A 14,919-nucleotide genomic window follows, 5' to 3' on the forward strand; every position below is an offset into this window, starting at 1 on the left:
CCCCCAAGCCGCTGCAGAGGGAAAAGGAAAAACAAAGGGAGCGAGGGAAGAGAAAAGGGGAGAGGAAAAAGGGAAGGGGGAAAAAGAAAAGACGAAAAGGAGAGAGCACGCCAGAGGAAAGGGGAAAAGACGGCTCCTGGGCGGCCCCGTCCCGTGGAAGGGGCGGGCACCCCCGCCGCGGGCAGCTCCCCGCCGCCCTATAAGAGGCGCTGCGGGGCGCGGGCGCCCGACGCGGGAGCGGGGCCGGCGCCGGGGCCGGGATCGGGATCGGGGGCGCGATCGCAACGCGGAGCGGAGGTGGCGGAGCAGCGGCGCAACGCGGCTCGGCTCGGCTCGGCTCCCTCCCGTCCCCGCGGGACCGACGGCGGCTGCCGGCCGGGGAGGTAGGCGGTGGCGGCGGCGGTGGTGGGGGGCGCGCCACGGGCAGCTGTCGAGGAGGCTTCCCCGCTTGTTTCTGCTCCGCCCGGAGCAGGCGGCATAAAGCGAGAGGAGAAAAGCAAATAAGTGTGGTTTTTTTTTTTTTTTAATTATTTGTTTGTTTGTTTTGGTTTTGTTTTCCGGCGTGTTGCCGCTCGCAGTGCCCAGGCGTGGCTCGGAGGACGGCTTGCGGGGGATCGGGAAGGGGTTAATAGTGTTTTTTTTTTGTGTGTGTGCTTTTTTTTTTTTTTAATAATTGTTTTATTTAGCTTATCCTGAGCGAGGCGACTCTGACTTGGCAGCGCTCGCGTAGGGTGGCTTACCTACCGCCGCCTCTTCCAGCCCCGGTGGGTGCCAGAAGATAACGGGAGGGTTCTCATCTCCTTCGCTCTTATGAGAATCTTGTAAAGTCCTGGAGGGAAAGGAGAGGGGAGGAGAAGGCCTTGGGATGAGGGGGAGTGTAAAAATAAAGGATCGGTCCGGTCGCTTTTGTGATGGGGAGGAGGTTCAGTTGCATGCAATAAATCTTGATTCTGTGTGCCAGGCTGTTAAGTCTGGACTGCTACATCACAGCCTGTCATCAGCGTGTGAGAAAATACTGCTGCTCAGTTGTGGAGGCTGCACAACTGCCCAGATGCTTAAAATGTATCAGGAAAGATACTCCAATTACAAATTAAAAGTTCGTGTTAAGCAGCGTTTTTGCTTGTTTTAAACATAAACCAGGAGCACCTCAGCTGCTGGGCTTGGAGGCTTTAAGGTGGTACAAATAACTTACTTGGAAGAAAAAAGTTAATCTTCAGTGTGTTGGAATAGACTTTTCTGTAGCCAGAGGAATGTAAACATGGGCTTACATAGAACCATAGGATGGCATAGGCTGGAAGGGACCTTAGAGATCATATAATCCAACCTCCCTTGTAAACGTGTTAAATTGAAGGCTAAAGAGGAGCTGGACTTCTTGGAAGTTATCGATCTTCGTTAACACATTAAAATTCAGTTTGGAGATGATTTGAAAATGAGTTGATGCTTGTACAGCAGAGAGGAGTCTTGTCTTGGGGATGTTCTGTTAACAACAGATGGCCAGACTTGCTGTCGAAACGCTTGTGCAATTGAGCAGTCTCACTCCGTTTTGAAAGAGGGTCATGGTAGTAAACGTTCCGTGCAAATGCTTTTTGTGCTTGGTCCCTGTGGCACAGCTTCCCCCCCTAACGAGTGGGAATGGCGATGTATGCTGAGGCTTTCCCGTAAGGCAGGTCAGTGCGTGATTCTGTGATGCCCCTTGGGCTAAATGGGTGCTACCTGAGGCTCTGTCCCGTGTTACTGATGTAACAGATGTGAATCCTGCCCATGGGTCTTCACAATTCATTGTGCAAATGTGAATTTTACTGTATGTAGGAGTGGCATGGTACAGTCTGTCTGATGCAGTCTGGACAGATAAGGGCAGGAGTCTGATGCCTTTACTCGTGACACCTTGTTTTTTTGTGTAATTATAATTGGGTAGAGCTGATTATGATAAGAATTAGAAGTCAGCTCTTTACAAAATGTGGATTAAAGTTCAGTAGTGTGGAACATGAGAGGTGTACGGTAGAATTTAAGTGGAACTTTTTAAATTGAGAATGCCTAGCTTTAAAAAAAAAAAAAAATTGATGCTTTTATATGCTCACTGTAGATGTTCTGAGGAGATATCTGCTGGCATCTGGGTTGCAAGAGATCACAATTACTGTCATCTGAGATTAGAGAGTAATAATCAAGTAGCTAGCCCCAAGCATTCACGATAACTTTCCCCTGATAAGTTGCTGCTGAAGTACACTTAGCCATATAATAATTATGTGAAACAAACATCTTGGGTGCAGCTATATGGAAGATTCTGGCATTTTCAGGAATCATGGTAATCTTTCGGATATTGATTCCAAATTTCCTCTGAATGCAGCTGCATAGCAGTGCAAGCAGGTATGTTGAAAGTTTCTTAACGGTTTCTTCACCCAGTGAGATTGAGGCATGTTTATAAATCAGTTTGCCACAGGCAGCTGCTGGCAAACAGTTTTTGTAATGCTAAATTTGTTTTCAGAAATGTGCGTAGCAAAATGCTATTGGTGTGAGCAGAGACTTGGTCCGGCACCAGATTTGACATCTACCATCACAGTGTAGATAAGAGTGGCTCCTGGTGAAATGCTAAACTGCAGAAAATGAAATGTCATGAGTTTAAAAAGAGGTCAGTAAAATTATTTTGGCCTTTGTTCCAGGAGTAGCCCTTTTCTCTAGCGTTCCTTGTGCTGAACTTCTACCTGGCTGTGATTCAGGAATAAGCTTCAGTGACTTGAGGAAAGTGACTCTGAACGTTCTATGCAGATTCTGGTCTGGAGCATGCAATGTCTTGTATGTTAATCTAGTGTAATGTACACAATTCCGAAAGCAAATTCTCCCATGCCTTCATCTCTACAAGCCTGTCTTCTCACCAGTGAGTTCGCTCGGCAGAATTAGACCCGTGAAGGCAGAGCAGGAGGAGTATCAGTCCTGAACTCATCCATCTGTGGCCAGATGTGATCGGCTCTGCTAGTGTTTATCACATGTGTTGCACCATGCAGGCACAGTATTTCTTAGGGTGTGGTTTCTTCAGAACTTTAATCCAGAGTAATTGAAGGTTGCTTGTGCGCTAGTAATGGATCTGCTTCATTTTCCCCTGAGTGCCTCTTCTCTTTTTCTCTCCTCATCCATTTCATCGTCCTTGCTGGAGCTGGAGTTCACCAACCCAGGATGAGTAATCGAGAACGAGCTCTCTTCTTTCTGCTTTGTGATTTTTTTTCAACATCCTGTGTTCAGAGTCTTCTCATGGCTTTGAGCGCTGGTGCCAACACAAAGATGATGACAGGAGCAGAGCAGAAAGGGAACCAGACTACCAATTTGTTTAAGTAACCTTGGAGCAAGCACTCTTGGTGTTTATATAGGTCTCCTAGGCTGGGCAACACACCAAATCCTGAAATAAGTCCAGAGGCCATGGCTGACCAAACACCAGCGTGTTTCCATTAGGCTGGTTATTCTTCATGGCTCCTGCTGTGAGAGAGGCTAGAGACAGCACCTACTGTTTAGTAAAACATCTTTTATACATATGGCATATTTGCCTTGTTCATCTGAAGCAACTAGGACTCTACCCACTTTCTCCAGGTCTATCATGGTAGAAATTTGCTCTCTTTGAGATTGTCTCATAGTTACACTGGCTGAGGATTTGAATTCTGAATGCTTGAAAGTTTACTGTGTAGTTAACCAGCAGACGTGTCTGCAGTAACTAAGAATATAGATTAAAAATACCATAGTAAGATTCTACTTGTGGTGTTCAAAAGATGATCACCACGAAAAGTTCAAATATTTCATATTCTGTAGCTACATGTCTTGAATTTATATTGGTCGTAGAAAAGTCTTACAGAGTAACTCGGAAGAATTACCATGATTTGAACTACTCATGGGAATACCTTCTTCTCTATTTTTCAGTCTGTTTCACCAAAATAGGTGGCAGCTAAGCTAGTCCTGTCTTTTTCAGCATTTGTCACTGGGGAAAAAACATGTGAGCTTGCCTCAAGGACTGAAACTGAGACAGAGTAGGACGGAAAACTGTTGATGCAGCTTTCCTGACACAACAGGCTAACACTGTAGGAAAAATGGGAGCATTCAGATCCTTATTCATTAGGTTATTAGTGAAAAAGCTTGATCACAGATTACAAGAATGCACATCAGTTTGAATGGCATAAATATCCAAATACAAGCTGACCTTTTTCCTCTTCTGTTGTTTTCTGGAGGAGTGTTGCTTAGCAGAGCTCTGTCTAATGCAATAGGAGATGGGTTTGCGTTGTGCTAACTTTGTTAGGGAACAATTGGTATTACACAGAAAAAGGAGAGCAAAAGAGCCTTTCCGAGGCTGTTCTGGTTTGAGCTAGATAGCAACGTCATACTCCGGGAAAGAACAAACAATGTTGGAGCCTCTGACCACACAGTTCAGAGATCGTTCTGGAGGTCTGGTTTCCTTTTCAGCAAATGGCAGGCAGGGCTATGTGGAAGATAAGGTGGCATGAACCTGTTTACCACCCCACTTGCTTGGCTCCTGAAACGATCTACAGTTTTTCTAGCCCATTTCCAAGTGAATGATTGTTACCAGGAGCAGGAAAGCAACTGTGCAACTAATATTCATTAATGTTCTTGGTTGTTAGCTTAGTAAAAGCTAAAATTAAGCCACGCAGAGGGTCTCAGAGCAGCAGCAGTGGTGGTGGTGTAGGTGATAAGATCAGGATTAGGGACTGGAAGAACCTGGCTCCCAGCACCTGTGCCCATCTTGCAAGGACTTACCCCTGTTTCCTCTTACCTGCTTTCACCATCAGTGTAACAATGAGATGACAAAGTTTATACTCTTCATGATAGAAGAGAAAGCGTTTTTTTTTCTTACCTGCAGCAGGTAACTCATCTTTTAAATACTGTAGTCTGTGTTGCTAGTTTCAGCAGGTTCCAGGTGGGTTTAAGTCCCAGGATTTCAGATGTTGCTTCTGCTTTTCCAGGTGAATTTTGGTGCCTTCAAAAGAAGCAAACAAAAATTATCATACATGTTCTGTTGTCTGAGAGCTGTGTTTATGGGGAATATACTGATATTCTAGGGATCTATTGATGGCTTTTTTTCTCTTCCTCTTATTGTAATTATGCTCCCACAACAAGAATTTGGCTATATCTGCCAGTAAAAGCAGAGTTAAGACCAAATTTGAGTGGATTAAAAAAACCCCAAACTCTTCTCATCCAAACAAGAAAGCAGCGCCAACCTTTTTTTGAGCGCAGATGCGTGGACATTTCATTCTGGTAGCAGTACTGGAGCCAGAATTCAACATCTGCTCCTCTAAATGAAGCATTCCTTTTTAATAAACCAAATTGATCCTGCATTTGTATTTTTGTTCTACCAATAGGCAATATGCTTTTATCTAATTTCTTTGTTTTAAAGTGTTTTAGATGTTTTAATTATTCTTTATTAAATCAGACTAGCAATTCTTTCAGCTTTGTTTCCTAGCTCTCTCAAACCTATGTTTAAATATTCATCCTGAAGTGAGAAGTATAAGTTTTTCTGCTGTCTTTGGAGAGATCTGGACCCACTTCCTTCTTCTAGCAACTGATACCATCACCTGTACACCATCTGTTTTCAGATTTCTTCAGATCTTATTTTCCCCAGGTTATTTTTTTTTGTTCTTCTGATTGCCCTGTCTTCCATAGCTTCATTCCCAGTTCTTGTGACATGCTTTTCATATTCCATACCACTACATCTATCTTCCCAGTTGTATTTATATATAAAAGCAGACATAATTGCAGTCAACTGGATTGTCTGTGGGAGTATGCTTTGACTCTGGTGAAACTTTCTCAGTGAATACTATTAAGGATATCCTGAGCTCAACAAAAAAAGTATGTTTTCAATCCTATATCCATTAAAATCTTGCAAAACTTTTGTTTACGTTTCTCTCTTGCTTTTCCTTTTGGCGTTTCATGCCACTTCTTCATGTACCTGAAATGTTTTCTTTTCTGCGTCATTTGGTTGAAGTTGAGTAGACCACAGCTCTTCACCTCAGTGCTTGCTCCCTTGAAACTACTGGAGAAAACTAACGGAGCTCTGTCCTGAATCATTCTCCACCATGAGAGGTAGCTTAGGACACGAACATGTCTGTTGACTGTCATACTGACCCTAAGGATTCAAAGCTTCAGCAGTGGGGTTATGGGTTTTACAGCTGGAGCTAAGGAATACACAGTGTGTGGAACAACTGTTTCCTCTGCGGATCAGGCAAACTGGGGAAGGTTGGCACGTGCTTTCTGGCAGCACTCCCGGCTAGCTGCCCTGCGCCACACCTGCCACAGCAGGCACGTGGGCTTCCTTCTTATCATATGTGCCAATTATTTTCATCTTCTCTTACGAATAACTTTAGAGATAAGTGGTTATTGGACTCTGTATCAGTAGCCAGGATTGATCAGAAATTCATTCCTCTTTGTAGCGACACTCTCTGCTTTCAAAAGTGCGTGGACATCTGTTTATCACTTCAGTGAATTACTAGCTTCTAAATCATACAGTTAGATTGTAGCCATGTAGGAGCCAAGGTCATGTTGTGGGCCTGTCTGTTGTAGGCTTTAAAGGATCAAACTCTGCTCAAGCTGACAGTGGCTGCTAAATACTGCCTTTGCCAGCTCGTTGCTTTTTTCGAGAATGTAATTTCCTTTCATTGTGCTAGAGGCTTTTTCTTGGCTGATGATTTTCTGCATAGTTGAGGGATATTTTTTTTGTTTCATCTGCTGTTACTTATACCTGTGCCACAGATACCAGTGGAGTTGTGTAGATATCGAGCTCACCAGTCAGCTTATTCTTTATGCTGGTGAATCCCAAAGACACCACTTGCCTGTTTTCTACAGTATAAGCCATGTTGTGTTCTGCTCTGTTACTAAACACACGCATGGGTTTATGGCATGATGGTCCCAAGTGGCAAAGATCGAGAGGAAAATAACAGTAAAGTTTCTTTGGACATTACAGGGCAGGCATACACCTCAAACTGCGGTTTAATCTTGTACTGCACATAGTTTGTGTCCTTGTCTTCTCTTAAGATGAAGAGCAAGGTACAAAAGATGTAGGAGAAGATAGTCCCTTCCAAAAAAATCCCTACGAATGTAATGGCAAAGCTGCAAGGTTTGATAGCTTTGCCTAACAGAAGATACAGGCATCCCAGTGAAGCCCCAGCTGCTCTGCGGTAGGACTGTGGAACACCTATCATTTCACTCTTTTTTAAACCAGATCTGTGGCTGCTTTGTCCGAAGCATGATTCCATGACTGGGATGTGCTGTGGAAAGGGTGGCGATTGAAAGCATTTCTGGTCTAACGCATTCTGACCTCCTGGATTTCTTTTCCTAAAAGTTGGTGAGGCTGATGACTTCCATGGGGGAGCCCTGCCTTCCTTCTGCCTCTGGAGGTTGCAGCCGAGCAGAAAAGTACCTTTTGCAATGTGGAATGCTTCACCCTTTTTTTTTCAGTTGCGGAGATAACGTCCTTAAACAGGATGTGTCAGCTGAAAAAAGTAACCAAGGCTATGTAACACAGCTTTTTGCAAACTGTGTACTGATGATACGATGAGTGCTCAGAGATCAAAGCCTAATGGCATGAGTTGAGCTCAAATGTCACAATTTTTATTTTAGCAGGTTGTTCTATTATTTCTAGATTCCACTATAGAAGAACTCATTCTTCGAGAGCCAAAAAACCCCCAACTGCTAATATGGACTATGGATTTTTGGACATTGGCCGTGGTAAAGCAAGTCAGCTTTTGTGTTTGCTTTGCCAGAGAATGGACTAGATCTTGGCTTTTTTTGTTGATATGGGGAAAGCAGGGGATGTTCAGTGTAATGTTGAAACTTGAAACGCTCCATGTGTTTCACAACCTTCCAGTGGAGGCTGGATTTTTTAAAAAATAGATGACTGCATATCATCTTGAGTGTTATACTTGACATTTGAGCAATTCCTCTTGCTGAAGTGCATGTCACAGTCTCTTGCACATGCTTTTCTTTGTGTCAGTCCGGCTGCGGTGCGTGCAAGCTCAACTTCTTCCATTGCACTGGAGCTGCACTTGCTTTCACCAACGAGCCTTTTGAGCATGCTAGAAGTAATGAGAACCAATTCTTGTGGTTGTTCTGGTAGGCAAACGTTGCTCCTCTGCGACCTGGGACAGGTTTTCAAAACAGCTTGGCGTGTTGTATCATGAGGGAAGCTTATAAAACACCAGCCATTTCTGAAAATGTGGCTTTGTGTAGATGTCTAAGGAGGCACTGAGGACTTTGGGAAATGTAGTCCAATTTGTATTACGGAGGACTTTGGAAGCTGGTGCTCTACTCTTTGGGAAACTGTCCCAAATAGTTTTATTTCTGATTGTTTGGGGTGGGTCCACCTGTGGCCTGGAAATACGTATTAGGAGTTTGGCTTTGACAGAAGAGGGAAGACAGATACTCTAAAGAGTTCAGGGCCAGAGAATTCAGTGCTCATTATGTTAGTTTTGGGCCAGATCTTTCAAAATGATCTGCTCAGCTGTTCATAGTGGAGCATTCAGAAAGGCTCAGCGTGTAAGATATTGACTTTTGAAAAATCCATTTGCTCAGTCCTAGTGCTGAGGATACAAATCTTCAGAAACCCCTTGCCATTTTGCCTAAATAGTTAGGAAGCCAGATTTCTGCCCCTAACATCCTGTTGTTTCAGTTCCAACCCTTGCCAGAGCAAGGTCCAGGCTGCCTTCTCTGTGGTGTACCTAGTGCCATAGGCAGAACCTGGTATTGGGCTCGGGTTATGTCACTAATTGTTTTAATAGCAGCAGTTAAAGCAGGTTGTGAATAGGTATTTTCTTGTCAACTAGTGCTAAAAGAAGTCCTTTTCCACGGGCTGTGTCCTGTCTTCTGTGAGGTTCAGCCCCTTCGGACAACAAAGGGGAGTAATTTATTCAGTGTTCTGTAGCTGTGTGCATGCTGCCTTAAGGACGCTGTGGGTGAGTGAGATGCTGTGTGTCTCGGTTTTGTTTGGACCAGAGGTGGCAGGTCACTGGAGGGATTCCATGAGAACATTTTGTCAGCTTCCTGATGTTTTGGGATTATCCTTTAAGATTAGTTTTGCAAAACTTGACATGCTCCTTAAGGAGGGAAAATGAGTCAAACTGGTTGGGGATTATCATGAAGCTGGATCTTAAAGTGCTTCTGTCATACAAGTCATAGTTACTCAGAGGCCAGACAGATGGCCATGCTGAAAGCAATGTGCTAGTTGCTTTCAATATTAGTAAGCATCTGGAGAACAAGGCCAGAACCTGTTTACTACCAAATCTAAGGCCAAGTAGTCAGTGTGTGTGTAAAGTGATGTAAACTAGTAGAGTATCTTGCCCAGAATTGCCACCTGAATATTGTTGGCTGTGGTCCTAATTAAATTCTTGCCTGCTGACCCAGCAGCTCTCGAATCCCATTGCTAGTAACAATTAGTTGGTGTAAACCCTGTGATGTGACCTGGGTGATTTTGAAGAGGAAAGCAATTCTCGCTGAATTAATTTTTAGGTGGAATGGGAAACTTGGTGTCCGATACTCATTTGGCAAATGGGAGAGAAATGTCCCAAATGGGGGAGAGAAGTCCTCTGTGGGGAGGTTACGAAAGGTTTGCTTTTAGTGTCTATGTGATTCCACTGGTAACGATCCCATGTCCCACGCAGCAGGCTGTAGGTTCAAAGCTCACACCTCCGCTGCTGATTCTGCATTGCTTGTGGTTGCTGCAGAGTCTAGCGGTGCTTGAACCAGGAGACAGACGTGTGAGATCTGGTGCTTATATTCTCATCTCTGCGCTTGCTTTGCTTGTGGTCTCAGGTGAGTAACTAGAACACTCTCTGCTGCTGACACTTTCCATGGCACTTTTTTGTAACTTAGTTCAGGCTCTTCGGGATAAGAGATTACTTTAAAAGAGCAATACTGTTGTTCCTACAGAAATACCATTGTTTCCGTGGCAGTTTGTCCTCTTTCCTAGAGCTCCGTTAGATATGCTAAATTCTTTGACTTCTTGAAGGTTTTGGAGATGGGAACATCAGACTTGCTCCTGTGGGTTTTGCAGGCTTTGTTAAGTTGTTTTCATCACAGAATGGACATTACTTCTGATTCTTTATGCACTGGCTGTTTCTCCTGTGGATATTATCTCTAATTAGATCTGTAGCAGCAGTATAAAAAATTGATTGCATTTGTCCACGGCTGCTCTTTATCTAGCCTAATCTCAACAGAATTGGGGTTAATGCTGTTTTTTCTTTCCTCCTTTAGTCTCATTTGAAGTTGTGTAGATGCAAAGTGGTTTTCCCTTTCTGGGAATTGTGGAAGTTATGGTGAAGATGTTCTTGTGCTTTGAATGCTTCTTATGGCCTTGTACAGTCATACGTTGTACAAAGTGGATGTAGTTGTGTAAGAGTAAGTCGCTTGGTTGTAGGTACTATGCTGGAAGAAGTGAAATTTGGGGGCTCTGCAGAGAAGTGGCCAAGATGGTAAACCTTGATTTGGGAGATGTGTATTTAATTCTGGACTCTTGGCTTAATCAGCACCTCTGTTACCCAAATACCAATCCAGGCCACTAATTCTCTGATGGTTTGTCTTGTCTGAGTCAAAATGTCATTTAATGAGGCAGACACTTCTGTCCTGTCTTGGTGTTCACAGATCTCACAGGGACCCACTCTCAACTGGTGACATATGGAGCACTGGAGGACTTTGGCCTTGGATATAGGCTTCACAAAGTTAAGGTGGCTCATGATGTTGCTTGCTCCAGAAAATGCAGCCTGATGCTGCCTAAAGGAAATGAAATGTTCAGACATTTCTCAGCATTCCCAAAGAGGACTATGTTTCTGCTGAAATCTGGTGTTTGTGCTTTGGTTGCCTCTTTACTTCCAAAGTGAGTCTTGCTTGACTTGATACCTACATATGCAAAAGCTATTGGAGTAAAGCTGATGTACAACTTTTTGTCTGAGACAGAAAGTGTAGTGTGCTATACTATGTCTGCTTGTGGGAGAGGAACACCACTGGCTCTAGTAGTTCAAACCTGTGCTGTGTCCACCAGATGCGTTTTTTCTCCTCCTAGGGGTGTAATCTCTGGATACTACATTGCTGTACTCTCCGTAGTACATTGGTACTCTCCGTGGCTGCTTGGTCTGTGGAGAGCTGCCAGTGGTGGTGGCTTTTGTGATATGGAAATCTGACCTAGAGAACAGGTCAGAGGCCACTAACTGATTTCATGGAGGAACCTTCATCAACAAGTAAAAGCTTTTAGCTCTGCAGAGAAGAACTGAATTTAAGTCATCGCTGGAGACACAAAGGGTCTATAGCATATTGCCAGAATCATGAAATGTTCCAGTCTCATGTGGTTTTATAAGTTTGCTTTGTTCCTTGTCTAAATAGTGATTTCTTCTCTAGGGGAAAGGTTTTTTTGCCCCCAAAAGAAAGCAAACAGCTGCATTGTTTGCAGAAAGCTGCTTTTGAAGGCTGTTTTATGTTTACTTAGTACAGACAGCAGGCATGGGGGTGGGGAATTGATTCTCTGCCACTTGAGCTTTTTTCCTCTTTAAATCTACAGCTGTAAAAATACTTGTCTTTATATGTAAGATGGATTGGGTCTGGAGACTCTTGGTATACCAGCTAGTGGACTTTTCAACAGCCATCCTACTTCCAAGTAGTGGATGGTACTGATCTAGACAGAAAGGGTTAGTTGAAGTATATGTTTCATTGTCAGTGTTTTCAGAGGTTGCCCTATAGCCTAACTTTCTCTTAAGAGGAATTTTCTGAATTGCACACTGAAATGGAATTGCAGCCCTATAGGTCTGGAGTCCATGCAGGGTTTCTGCAGTGAGGGGACATGTCATGTGCAGAGAGTCTTCTGCAAAGGCAGACCATGGGACAAGAGTGTGGACACTGTGCTTCTGGGTGTTGTGGTTGCTGGTCTGAATGAGTAGAGAAGGTCCTGACCTGGTCTTAGAACTTTGCCAAGAGCAAAGCAGAAATCCCAGGGTGGATCAGAAGGTACGTGCAAATTGCTCTGCACCTCCTGCCTATCCTCTGATGTCTGTTGATTCTGCAGGCTGAAGAAGCTTTCTTGTAATTTTAAGGGTAACTTCTTCAACTTCTCCCTAGGAAGAGAACTCAAACTCTGTCAAAGTCTGGGGAAGTATTAGGACATCGTTATTACTTGATCCCTCTTGTGTGTCTTTTGTATGGAATTGGGAAAACACCTAACAAATAGCATGCTAAGTGTGCGCAAGTCTGAGTGACTTGTTGATAGAGCATGCAGAGACCTCTGTGTACTGGATCCCTGACATAAATGGCTTCTTAATCCTTACGTTTTCTTGGCTGGCTGGTTAACTGAATGCTTATTGATGTATCTATGTGTTGCTTAGGGCATATGCTTGGATTCAGGATGTTGTTCCAAACATGCATTGCTTGTTTCAGTTGTCAGAGAGGCTCTTGTGATGATATGTGTTTATTTGTGGTTAGGTTTCAGTTTGAGCATGTACTGGAGTTTACCAGCCACCTGCCAGGTGTCCCCTGAAGTTGTAGTCAATTTGAGTCTCCCCTGGTGTGCTCTGTGTGGTCAAAGTTGCGCAGTTGTGTTTCGTATGTTGGTGAAAAGGTGGAGAAATGCTGAAGCAGAGCTAGACAAAAGTGTATTTCTGGGTGGTGAAGAGAAGTAAGCCTGATGCCTCTACGCTTAAGATTGCCATGTATTGGTATCTGCCTCTACTGGAAAAGTTGCAGTGCTGACACAAGGAAAAGATTGGATGTCTTGCACAAAGACATCTATCTCCACAACTAAGTTATGCTATTTGTTGCAGATGAGGGAATTCTTCCTATGTTCATGGAGTAAGTGCTTTAAAAAAGCAAGAGTTTGCACTTTGAAAGGACGGTTCCAATATTGGCAGGTATAAATCCCTGTTCTCTTCCGCAGAGTTGCGGTACTTTACATCACAGAACTTATGCTATGGTGATGGATTTGTGCAGCTTTTCTTTTTCTAGACAGCAACAGGATTACTGCTTTAGATGGTTCTGGGTGAGCGTCAGGAGTGATCACTGATACCTGCGGTTGGCTCGTGACGTTTTACTTAGGTGAGACACAAAAGTCTGCAATGGAAACTAGCTGGTATTTGTGTGTTTTGGCACAGCAGTACCAAATGGCAAGCTGGGTTTCCCAGCTGTGTTGAACTTCTCAGACTAGTCTGAAGTGAAAATACAGATGGACTTCAGCTCCAGCTGAGCTGAAAGTGTTGGGTCTGTCAGTTTTCTGCATCTCTGGCTTAAAATTCTTACCTTTTGTCAACTGAAAGAACATCTGAAAGGGTGCTAACCCATTTTCCTTTGAGATTCTTAGTTTCCAGAGCATTTTCTGATGCATTAGTAATTCAAGTGGACCCAGTTAACTTGTATCAGCAGTGAACCAAATACGTCAGCCTCTGTGGATCAAAACAGGAGGCAGCTCTAGGCATCAACAAACAAACCTGTTGCCTGGTCTGTGACAGACACTGGAGCAGAATATATCTTCGAAGCTGTCACCTCAGCATGGCTAGGGGAAGAACTGGACACACTTCAGGTTCGGGTTTTGTGCTTTTGGTGAGTATTCCAGTGTTAGGCTCTGTCTTCTAGTTTAATGTAGGGACTTGACTGGTGTTGTCTACATCTGAGTCAGGTTTTCCAGTCTTCGGATACGGTCCTTACAAATCAGTGGTTTTGCTTCATTTGGAACTTGTATGCAGACAAACTGGCCTTATTTGAAGGCCAGCACATTTGCTTTGTTCCCAGTAAAGTTTAGCTGAACTCCAGAGAGCTTGGAGTCTGAGCAGTTGGCTGCAGCTGAGGAGTCCTGGCTGCATAGCTGAGACATGTTGAACGACCACATATCTGCCCTTACCTCACTACAGTTTGCTAGTGCAATGTGGACCCTACAACCTCTGCAATGCAGTCTTTCTGTGTTCTGGATCCTGCGGACTGCACTTGGGAGGGACCAATGTCTGGATTTTCACTGACATGGGTTAAACCACCTGCCCCATGATTATTAGCTCAAGCATCCCACAGACCGCTTCACATGTTGTACTGCCTCTGTGCAGGGTATTAAGGCACCGGAGTTGGTTGTATTTCCATCTACGAGAATGCCAAAGGTCTCTCTGGCTCTCCCTGGGATCCTTCCTGCACTCCTCCTGTGGAACTCTATACTCGTGGATTTTGGTTTTCAGCTGTAATTGCTGGAAAGCATTGGAAAGTAATTTGTTGCAGAGAGTGGACATTTTGTAGGGGGGAGGAATATGTAGTGGTACTCTGAACACTTCTGAAGAAAAAATCTGTTGCGCAACTACCAGTGATTGTAGAAGCTTGTGCAGTCCCTTCCTGCCCTCTACTTCTGCATGCCAAACTTGGGCCATGGCTGCAGGATTGGACTCAGGCAAAAAGGCTTATGTCATGTGCAGCATTGAAGAGCACAGCAAAGCAAATGGAGGTCTGTGACCCATAGACCAATATCCTTGCAGAAAAATGCTTGAAAAGAGCAATTCTCTTCGTGTTATGTGAAGGATTTTTGCACCACATTGGCCGCGGAGCACCCGTGCACTGTGTGAGTAGCAATCTGGGTTGCTCAGTAGGGTGAGTAAAAACGTTGTTGCCAAATCTCCTGGATCCTGAGCAGAGATGGGGCAATGGAGCAGGTATAAAGGAGGGGTGATAGTATTCCCTACTTAGTTTCTTCGCTGGGTTACATGTTAATTACAGCTTTAAATGTCTACTACAGGCATGCAGGGGAGATGCTGCAAAGTCCCTCTGTAGCAAAGCCTGTAAGCAAAGGTGTGCTTTGGGTCCATGAGCATGGGTGCACAGTCCTCAGCAGCTGGGGCTTGTCCTTTGAGATTGTCCACAAAGGGTGGGATTTTTTCCTGATGCGGATTTGCCTTCAGCTTGTCAAGTGTCTCACTCTGTGTCTGGGAGTTC

At 44.2% G+C, this 14,919-nt stretch overlaps 1 protein-coding gene across 4 annotated transcripts in view; it reads left to right on the plus strand.

Annotated features, from left to right (window-relative positions):
- Positions 1-333: 333 nt before the first annotated feature.
- The window catches only part of ABCA1 (ATP binding cassette subfamily A member 1), a 93,826-nt gene continuing 79,240 nt past the window's right edge, over positions 334-14,919 (plus strand). For all 4 annotated transcript variants that reach the window (XM_086629940.1, XM_086629941.1, XM_086629943.1 and 1 more), the window contains exon 1: positions 334-383. The gene's annotated coding sequence lies outside the window, so the exon portion shown is untranslated. The remainder of the gene's footprint in view (positions 384-14,919) is intronic.

The sequence above is a fragment of the Tauraco erythrolophus genome, chromosome Z (genome assembly GCF_009769465.1).
Source record: "Tauraco erythrolophus isolate bTauEry1 chromosome Z, bTauEry1.pri, whole genome shotgun sequence".
In the NCBI taxonomy this organism is placed as follows: domain Eukaryota; kingdom Metazoa; phylum Chordata; class Aves; order Musophagiformes; family Musophagidae; genus Tauraco; species Tauraco erythrolophus.